General features: G+C 34.2%; 1 long non-coding RNA gene across 2 annotated transcripts; it reads right to left on the bottom strand.

Moving 5' to 3' along the window:
* Window positions 1-1,455: 1,455 nt before the first annotated feature.
* LOC128242596 (uncharacterized) lies at window positions 1,456-10,230 on the bottom strand. 2 transcript variants are annotated; one of them, XR_008262643.1, is made up of 6 exons: window positions 7,813-10,230; window positions 6,906-7,049; window positions 6,549-6,659; window positions 5,443-5,520; window positions 4,451-4,557; window positions 1,456-3,567 (listed from the first exon to the last, which is right to left on the bottom strand). It is a non-coding gene; the product is annotated as an uncharacterized LOC128242596 (long non-coding RNA). The 2 variants fall into 2 exon arrangements; XR_008262642.1 differs by lacking the exon at window positions 7,813-10,230 and having other exon boundaries at window positions 6,906-7,711.
* Window positions 10,231-10,300: the final 70 nt, after the last annotated feature.

The following is a 10,300-nucleotide window of genomic DNA, read 5'->3' as shown; positions in this document are numbered from 1 at the left end:
TGCATATACTCGACGATCAGCGTCAACGATGTTTTTCACGGCCTCGACGTCACACTCCGTAGTTTGTGAAATCGGTCGCCCAGTCCTCACGTCGTCACAAATGCTTTCCCGCCCCTCACTGAACCGCGTGTGCCACTTGTAAACGAGCATTCGCTTCACTTGAGTTTCACTCGATGCTTCATTCATCAGTTTAAGTGTTTGCGATGTAGTTTTCGCTAGGTTCACACAGAACTGTATCACTGCCCGTTTTATCAATCTGTCTTCTGGCGTCATTTTAAACAAAATTTAACTATATCGTTCAAGCTAAAATGTTTCCTTTGAAATAAACAAACAAACGCACTGACTTAAAACTTCACTTCATCACACGTTATTAACGTCACGTCAAATGTGCAAACCTTCGCGCCGTTTTATTGGTTTCAATGTGAGTGGTCAACAAAACAAGATATTGTCATGGGTTATTTTAGCAACTGCGGAGGAATGCGCGACCACCTGTTTCCATAGTGATCACTACGTTGTCGTTATAACATGCTTTACGATGAAACTCGCATTCTTAATTTCAAATTACCTGATTATTATTGTATGAAAATTTAAAAGATATGCTGCATATTGTTTTCATTTTATCAAGCTTTTCTACGAACTTCTGGCTATGCCCTCGTATATAAATCTCTTATAAATTTGCCAAATAAAATTCAACATGGGTAAACAATTATAAAAAAATAACGTATTTTATGTATTGCAACATATTTATAAAAAATAGTCACTTGAATCAAATGAACATTTTTAATGTACTTTCTTTCTCGCGGAAAGTGGACATTTCATCTTACTCCAACAAGTGTGGGGTATGGTTGATTCTCTTCGTGACTGAAATCAACTTTTTTAAACACTTGGTGCATTTCAAATGTAGTCCATATAAACATCCCCTTCAGATTCTTTGACGATTGCATTTCCATGGGAGATCACTGCGTAGGATAAACATACAAGTGTTGTTTAGCCACACTGTGGTTTCAATATGTCAGGGGCGTAGCTACCCCTCTATTCATGTGGATTCATATATGTGCTGGGGGGTTCGGGGCAAACTTGAAAATTTTGAAAACCATGGTGCAATCTAGTGCATTCTGGGCGTTCCGATGTGCATTATTTAGTACTGGAAAATAACCAGTTTTAGATTCATGTAGTCAAGTTCGCATACTGCAACTTTGGTTAATTTTTTTTTGTCAGAATCATGTGGATTCAGCCGCATATTCACGTATAGGCGGCTACACGCCTGTATAATGTGCATATGAATGTATAATTTGGTTTAAATGATGCATCCTTAATATAACACCTCCTTGCTGCTACACCAATAGAAACTTCATGGGATGTTAATAGTAAAAGAACTAGCACTGACGTTCCCATTTTTGTCTGGGTCATTTAAATAATAGAAAACAATTTACAAGATAAACAAATTTGTTTTGACTTCTTTAATGAATTATATAAAAACATTGTACAAAGATATCATGACACTTTTAAACAATAAGTATGGTTGTCAATTAAACAGTATGCTAGCTTTAAAGATTTAGGCAAACCATTGGAATTTTACAGCGGTCTTAAAAGGTGTATTTAAAACTGCAATCTCACCGATTGATCGTTTTGACTATCGGTACTCTTTTATTGTTTGTCTATAAATGGACAATTTTTTTGCATAAATGTCTAGACCCAATTTTAAGTGATAAAAAACTGCTGAAAAAAGATCAGATTGCAGTTTATCATATTTATGTTAAAACAATGATGTTTTATGGCTAAAAGTATTACGAACAATTTAATGTAAATCAAATTTTCGGCAGTTTTACCAAACATTTCTGATTGGTTCTATTGTGAATTATCTGATATGACTGAATTAAAGGAATGATAACCAAATCAGCAGATTTTGAGACAATTTTGTGTCTTAACTGACAATCTGTAAGAGTGCAGCTTTAAGTGTTGATCTAAAGCTTCATTTACACATTGTTATATTGTCAATAACTATTTAAAAGGTCTCATGTAGTAAATAAGATAATAATTTTCATACAATATCTAAAATTGATCAAAATGAATAAAGTACCATTATACCTATTTCTTAATAGTGCCGTTTCACATCTGACAATACCATTCAAAGCCACCATTTCAACTATGAATTTATTTTTAACTTTCAACTTTTCTATAGCATATGCAACAAAATATACCAAAAATACAAGCCATGAACAATATGATTGTTCAACTTGCATTATCTTTGACCTTTTGAAATGACCATTTTCCAGTTTTGTCTATTTGTAAGTTGTGCCCTGAGGAATAAAGTATGACTGTATGAATCATAAAAAAGCACTAAAATCACTTAAAATATGCCCCAACCCCTGTAATTTCTAATACAGTAGTAAAATCAAGAAATTAAACATTTAGAGCTGCACTCCCACAGATATACCGTTTTCACAACTTTTTTTGTTTTGGAATGAGCAATTTTTTGCGTAATTATCTGCAAACCAATGATAAAAGATTGCTGACAAAAGATCACATCACAGATTTCATATTTCCGTTCGAAAATTAATGTTACTAACAGTTTAAGAAAAGTGCATAAAACATCAATGTTTTAACTTAAATAGAAAAATCTGCCATTTAATTTTTCGCAAAAATTGGATGGTTCCAATCCAAGACATAAAATGAGAAAAGTTGTCAAAACGTCAAAAATGTGAGAGTGCAGCTTTAACGTTTGAAAGTAACTGTTTGCCTCGTGCCCCTAAACAAGGTTTAATTATATTATATGCCCAGTGGGTTTGTCCCTGTATTTTTGATTGTATGATTGCAGTAATGGATACTGGTCTAATTATCTTCTGACAATTTTTCACCAATTTTAAAGAAACAGAAAACACATATTAAGCTCATATAACGCTGTACAATTTAATCTCATTCATTAGGTTGAGAAAAATTCCCTAAAAATATTAATTGTGGAAACATATCTTATTTAAATACATACAGGAAATGGCGACATCATTTACCCTTTAGTATGAAAAATGCAGTTTCCTGATATTTGAATAGCGGTTCTTTATTTAAGCATCTCAATTTATTCAACACACACATAGTATGTATCAAGTTCCAAAGGAAACCAAATCATTGTACCGATTGTTTTCAAAGCAAATAGATTCACACTCTTGACAAACTTCTTTTCCTAGTTTCAACTTTTGAGACTTTTTGATGAGCCTGCACCTTCCCCCTCTTATGCTGTGGCTTCAAGCAATAAAGCTACCAGCTCAAGTTGCACAACTGGTGAACAAGACTACTGATAGTCGACAAACTGCACACTTGATGCCATGATAAATCATGTCCATCGACTTCCAGAATGAAGAAATGACGCAGCACAGAATTGATTTCAATTGGACCTCTCTGTACTTTCATCCCCTTGTTGTAGTCAAAGACTATATCTAAGTGTGCAGTGCGGGATCTTGAGAAGCTTTCTGCTCCTCTGATGAAGTAAGTTTGGCAGAGTGTGAAACTCCTGTCTACTCATATGCCTGGATACCTGTGATCTATGTCTTCTTGTGTGTGCCCAGCCATCACCTAAAATTTTTTTAGAGGAAGTTAGTGCTTGATTACAAGTCAATGTGACAAAACAAGGTCTTTCATTTATGCCACCAAGAACTAGTATTTCAAGTTGCATAACTCGTATGTTAACTCAAAGCAATTGAGCAGAAACTGTTTGGTAATTAATTTTAAGTCACTGCTTCCACTTATACTATCAGTAATATTGCATGTGAACCGACTGACCCAAATGCTGTTCTAAATAATTTTTATGTGCAGAAACCTTAATCCTATTGACACAAAAGTAATCCAATTGTATGTCTTCACAAAACATTCTACAACAATATTTGTCAATTTAACTCAAAGATTGATTATTGTTTTTTTGTCAGACAAACACAGAGATGGCCCTATATTGCTCACCTGATTTGAGAAAGGATTCTAACTTAGTTATTGTTTGGACACTAACTGGACACTTTTGGTCTGACTTTATAATGCAGCTGGTGAAAATATTAAAAGTCCCTAAATAATGGGCTTACAAAAACATGAAAAAAATGTATTTGTTTAAAAATTACAAAGGGCCATAACTCTTACAATATTTAAGTTTGTAATGAGCAGAATAAAAGGTTTGCCTAAAATACAAACTATATTTACAAGTAAAACAAAAAAATCTACAAATATGTTTTTTGTATCTGATTTTGAGAGAGAATGATCAGAAGAAAACATCACACATTCACAATCATATTAAAAAATAATTTAGTTTTTTTTTTAAATTATATTCTATTTCAAAAACACTGCAAAAGACAAGACACTTACGTTTCAATTTCTTGATTTAATACATTGATGATTATCAATTCTTATGAAGCGAGATGGTCTTACACTCTATCCAGTGCAACTTGCATGTTCTTAGTTTCTCAGTTATTACCTTTCTTAAAATTCTCCTCTTGATCTGAGCCACGCCGAAATGATGGGAGATGCTTTTGTTGTCTTTTCCATCGGAATGCATAGCACCTCTGTGTTTCTGTTTGTCTCCTGAAATAGTAAAAGTGTATTAATAATAATCACAATAATAATAATCAGTGACTTTTACTGAAATTATTTTCACCGATTGTGCCTTGCACATTGGGGAACAAAGTTGACTTCTGAGGAGAAGATTTTTCCATATAGACATACAGCTCCGCACCCTGGAGCAATGTTTTTTATGAATCAATATCCGGTGAAGAAAATTCATACAGGGTATTGAAACATTTTTTTGCTTCAAATGAAGACTTTTAAAAAAGATAACTTAACTAGCACTTCATAATATTAAATAAAAATTAGCAGTCTATGCCGCACACGGAGCCCCGCATTTGATCTTTCACCATAGTTTGATTGAGAGTTAAGTTTCACATCGACAAGTCTTTACAGGTCTATTAAAGCTGCACTCTCACAGATTGAACGTTTTGAAAAAGGTTATAATAATCTTGGAATGAACCAATGTATGCGAAAATGCATGGAAACCTGTGATATAAGACGGCTGACAAAAAATGTCTTTGAATTCCCGTCAAACATGTCCGGACCAAATTCAAACTTTGGATAATCACTGTCATTCACGATGAAATTCAGCACTTCTTGCCCAGTATATATACGTTTACTTTAAGCGGAAGGCAAATTAAAACAAACACATTTGTCCGAAAATTAATCAAATTTTAAATGGTAGTAGAATTGTCATTTGTTCACGTAATTTTCAAGAATCAAGAAATGAAATAAATGTTCTCATGTTGCCAATTTAGTCTCGATCATCTAGACGCTTGTATCCGGATCTATATCGTTCATTGACTCTAATTAGAGCGGCTGCATGATTGAGACTAGCCGGTTCTTTGATAATTGTTACGATCGAACAGTGGTTGAAAATGTAAAGTGAGCCCAGTTTTTTACCTGTTATTGAACAAACTGTTATGTTGGCAGGACTGTCCTCCTCAGCAATGCAAAGAACATCAATGACTGGCTGGCACTCTGTAAAATGGCAATTAAAACATTATGTCCAATTAAAACTGTCCCATTCTAAACAATCCATCAGCAATATATATAAATGAGCTGCGCCATGTGAAAATGTGTCTTGGGACGTTGACATCATTCCATGTAATGATGTCATAAAGATGAGCAGAAGACATTACTTACTATGCAGTAAAAGTTCTTACTTTAACAGTAAAGATATCTTATTTTGAGAAAATTAATCAAAGTGAGCTCTTTTATGTCATGTTTCTACAGTACCATAAGTCTTGTACACATCTATGTTACATATATAAATAATAAACAGGAATAAAATGAGGAGTTGTGTACACACTAATTCCTCCTTATGTACTGTGTAACTCAAGAAAAACAATCCATAATTCTAGTAAATCGCTAGAATTCCCTTACTTTTCTCGCTGTACAAAAATGAATGAGGAGTTGCAAACAAGCAGGGCCATAAAACTTTTGCTATTTAAACTGTACCACAACAGCAATTTAAAGACAGTGATACTCATTGATGGAATAGGCACTTAGACAGCTACATTTTCTGAGAAATGGAGATCAGACTAAATTCTCCAGAGATAATTTATAGCTTTATTTGAAATAAAGAACATGTTACAGTGTTTGTGTTAAACTTTTTATTTATCCCTGATTTAACACAATCATTACCTTCAAAATGGTGATAAAATAAAAACAAATATACCTTATTAAACACTGTTTACTATCACATCTGTACCCCACCCCCTTCCCCCTTCTTACATACTTAAGCGGCTCTTACCAAAGTAAAGAATGAAAGGTCCACAAGGCCAATTATAAACCATGAACCATGAGAATCCTGTTTACTAATTTGATTTTAAATCACCCAAAAGGCTTTCTACACATAATGGTTCCTTAATTTAAATCTAGCCTCCAAAGTTGTGATATCATTGAAAGACTCGAGATAACTTATTTAAAAAAATGACGAAAGGAAAGCTTAAACGCAGAAGTCTGGACGGGTATACGAGCCTGAAAATAAATACACAAAAGCTCACCATGCTGCTAAGGATTCTTATATAATTCCCGGCCCAAGTTCAGCTGGAGATATTGATTCCACACGGCTGGATAACCGGCCTAGTGCACCCATGCTTCACCATGGGCAGTATCTGCAAGAGGAGGGTGTATATCTGGGAAAACGCATTTATAATCAATTTGCGAAAGTTCTTATCCGCCATATGTAGTGAACATGTATGTGGCTTAAAGATCATCTGAAATGAAGTTTAATAAAGGAGACAAGGTTCGGTCTGGGATCTAAACCTGGATTTTGATGCTGAAATTATACGTTTTGTTCAAATGAAGTATAAACTTAAAGTGAGTACAGAGATATCTTGAAGCCCAGATTTATCACTTACCTGAAGTTTGTAGGGCTACAATTGAGAGCTTTGCTGTAAACTGCAGGAACTGTCCCCATGAGCCTTGTGTCTGTTAGGGGAATGGTGGCTTAGGTGATTGGTGGTACCACTCTGCATTTCTTATCCACACACAACACAGTGTATCTGAAAATGACAGAGAATGGCCATGCACTTATGAAAGCTATGCTAGAAATACTCCGTTATGAGTGTATCAGATGACATTTCCACACAGAAATTGTGAGGCCACCAATACAGCAGTACTGACATCAATGACGAAAACATATATATCTGTCATGGAGCTGTGCTGGTTCTGTGGCGTCAAAACCACTGCAACTTGACAATTCACTAGAAACATCTTTTCAGAAAAAAGAAACAACCAATACTGGGTAGCCTTAAATGTCACCCAGTGAACACCCAGAGCATCTTGTTACTTTGAGCATCTATTTACTTAGAAGTACAATGTAGCGTCATTAAGATCTCAAATTAACAAAAAAGTGTATCCGAAAGCTTTAAATACTAAACGAAGTGAACTTTGATGCGGGCTGCGAGCGAATACTTTCAAGGGCAGATATCTCCCAGAAGTTTGAAAAAGATTATGCAAAGTTCTAGCTTGATGATTTTGGCCCAATTTCAATTTGTTACTTAGTAACACGACGGCGTAAATTTAATCAAACATCAATATAGTTACACAGGAAAATAAGAAATAACTTTAAACTCTCTCACATTCATGGCAGAGTGTTTGATGACGGTTAAACATTCAGCCTGGTGGCTGGGGTAACATTTCTTAATCCCTAAATGGATGATATTATCCCAGCCAACAGATCAGCGAAACACGAATTGTATTGCGTGTCCAGGGGGGGGGGGGGGGGGGGGGCTGGGGTCCCAAGGATATCTTGACGCAACTTACCAAAGCCACCTTGCGTTTTTGTTCACAAAGCCGGCACACACAGTTCATTCTCAGTTTGCATGTTGTATACTGAAAAGTTCCAGCTTTCCATGACACTCGCAATAAACCTATCCATGAATTCAAACAAATTAACAAATAACTACCAGGTAATTATGGAAATATAAATGTCATTTTTTACTTAAATTATTGATAAATACAACTTATATTGCAGTCAAACTGGATAAAATATCAGGAAAATGTGTCCTGTTCCAAAGTGTGTTTTGAAGTTGCAGACAATAGTCCAAAGACCAAGAATTTAAGTGTTCAGACAGGGGCAGGCAAATCTTAAAAAAAAATCAAAATTTTAAAACTTAAATAAAACTAAAATTATACAAACCTTATATAAATCATGTGTAAACTTGAAAATACATACAATAATTCAATGTACACATACTCAAATGCTACCTGAGAGAATCATTTTTTTCAAGAACTACTTGAAGGGGTACTGCAACCCGCAAGCCTTTCGTTGTGGGCCGACACCTTTAAACTTCTTTCCCGCACATTAATTAAACACGTCTTATGTTTTGTCAGTGCCGGTTTTGATGACCAGTATAAATCCAAAAGCAGTTTTTCTGCCAAAATTTACCCAAATTATTTGGATGAATGCTTAACAAGAAAGTGCAGTGTACACAATCAAATAAAGTATTTAGTGTTCCAGAAATAATGAGCAATCTGAAATCTGACCCCTTACATTCCTTAAATATTCACAAAGTGTTAAGTTCTTGTGTTTGTTATCTTTTTATGATTCAAATGGTAAAAAATGGTGCAAATGTGAGAAGCCCTGAAGAAGAAAACTGATATTTTAATAGAAATAGTGATGAAATCACTGACATTATGTTTACTTAGCAACTAAAGCAACAGTATGCTAATCTATATTTAACTGCTAAATTTTAAAAACCCAAATCTGCAGATAAGATCTGTGGCGCAGTTGTTTACATTGTGTGATTTAAATGCATATATTTTTGTTGGTGATAAGTTTAAAACCAACTGAAGCAATATCTTATCAATATAAACCTTAGTTCATCTAACAAATTAAATATTTGAATGTTAGAAGATTTGTTTTCAGAAGATCAGCAATAATGTTTTTTTCTTTAATTGTCTCAATGAAAAATGTAATGATCAAGTTTATAGGCGCTGTTTTATCTGAGAATTTCCCTGGGTGTGAACCGCTTACTGTGTCCAAGTTATCCAAGCTGGATCTAAGACATTACTACAATATGGGCAATTTGCTCTGCCATTTTTAAAGATAATTGTGTATTCCAAAGGAATTCTTTTGGTACATTGAACTCACAACAATATTTGAACTCCTGATGTCCAGCACCGCTGTCAGATTATCTAATCCAACCACTATGCCATTGCATGCTCTTTACTGAACGAAAGATAAATGAATACTCACAATTTTGAACAGTATTTTTTGGTCACAGATAGCAACCTTTTAACCCCACTTAAACCCTATTTGGCAAACAGAGAATTTTTAGAAAATTTGTTATCTGATGATCCTATAAATTTTGTGTGGATAGACTAAATACTGTTCGAATTTAGCAAATCAAAACTAACATTTTGGGTTTATTCAGTGTAGACCCTAAAATATCAATTTTGATTTATAAGTATGTAGGTTTGTTCAAAAACTCAGTACAGTTTACTTTACTTGTTAAGTTATCCAATTTCTGTAAATAAATATTACTAAACTTGACTATAAAATACTGTAGGGGGGCGTGTCGTAAAGTTAAGAAAAAATCCAAATAATGCAACAGTCAATTGCAGCATGGGCCCCCAAGGTCCTGCTAATAGCGGGGACTTTGACTTTCGGTCCAGCCAATCCCAGGTAAAATCCCGCTCTGCACAGACAAACAGCTGGTAAAAGCCCTGTCAAATGAATTATGATCATTTCGTAATCGCTCATTGTTGGTCATTTCGTAACCATTGTGTTAGTCAATTCGTAACCGTTAAGAAATCGAATGGTCATATCTTAACCGTTGACTCCTATAATTATGAGGAATTAATTTAATACCATTTGAATTTACAAAATAAGTTTACTGTAAGTATAAAACATAAAAATAACAACATAAACAAAGTTAAATCTAGTAGTTGTATTCCTTCTTTATTCCTAATAGTGTAGTGCGATTTGCCAATAAACTCTGAAACTATGACAAATAGAAACATTCACACTAGCTATTTTTTATGTTGCGAAGGAAATATTATAAGCAGGCTGAATATTACCGGTAAATGTAATAATTTTTTAATTCATAGATGTTCTACCATTGAGAGGAATTGTGACCCTAAGCCAATATTTTTTAAATATATAGACCATATAACTTTAGAATTTCATTTTTTTTTAAATTGCAATGAAGTATTGTAAAATGAAGTGAGTTTGCCGAATGAGAGTATGCGCTTTTTATATGCTTATTGTATTAAAAATGTGCTGATATGTTTAATTTTGTATCTTGTC

The sequence above is a fragment of the Mya arenaria genome, chromosome 8, assembly GCF_026914265.1.
Source record: "Mya arenaria isolate MELC-2E11 chromosome 8, ASM2691426v1".
NCBI lineage: Eukaryota > Metazoa > Mollusca > Bivalvia > Myida > Myidae > Mya > Mya arenaria.
The sequence above is the reverse complement of the archived record's forward strand: the minus strand, read 5'-3'. Positions and strand labels throughout refer to the sequence as shown.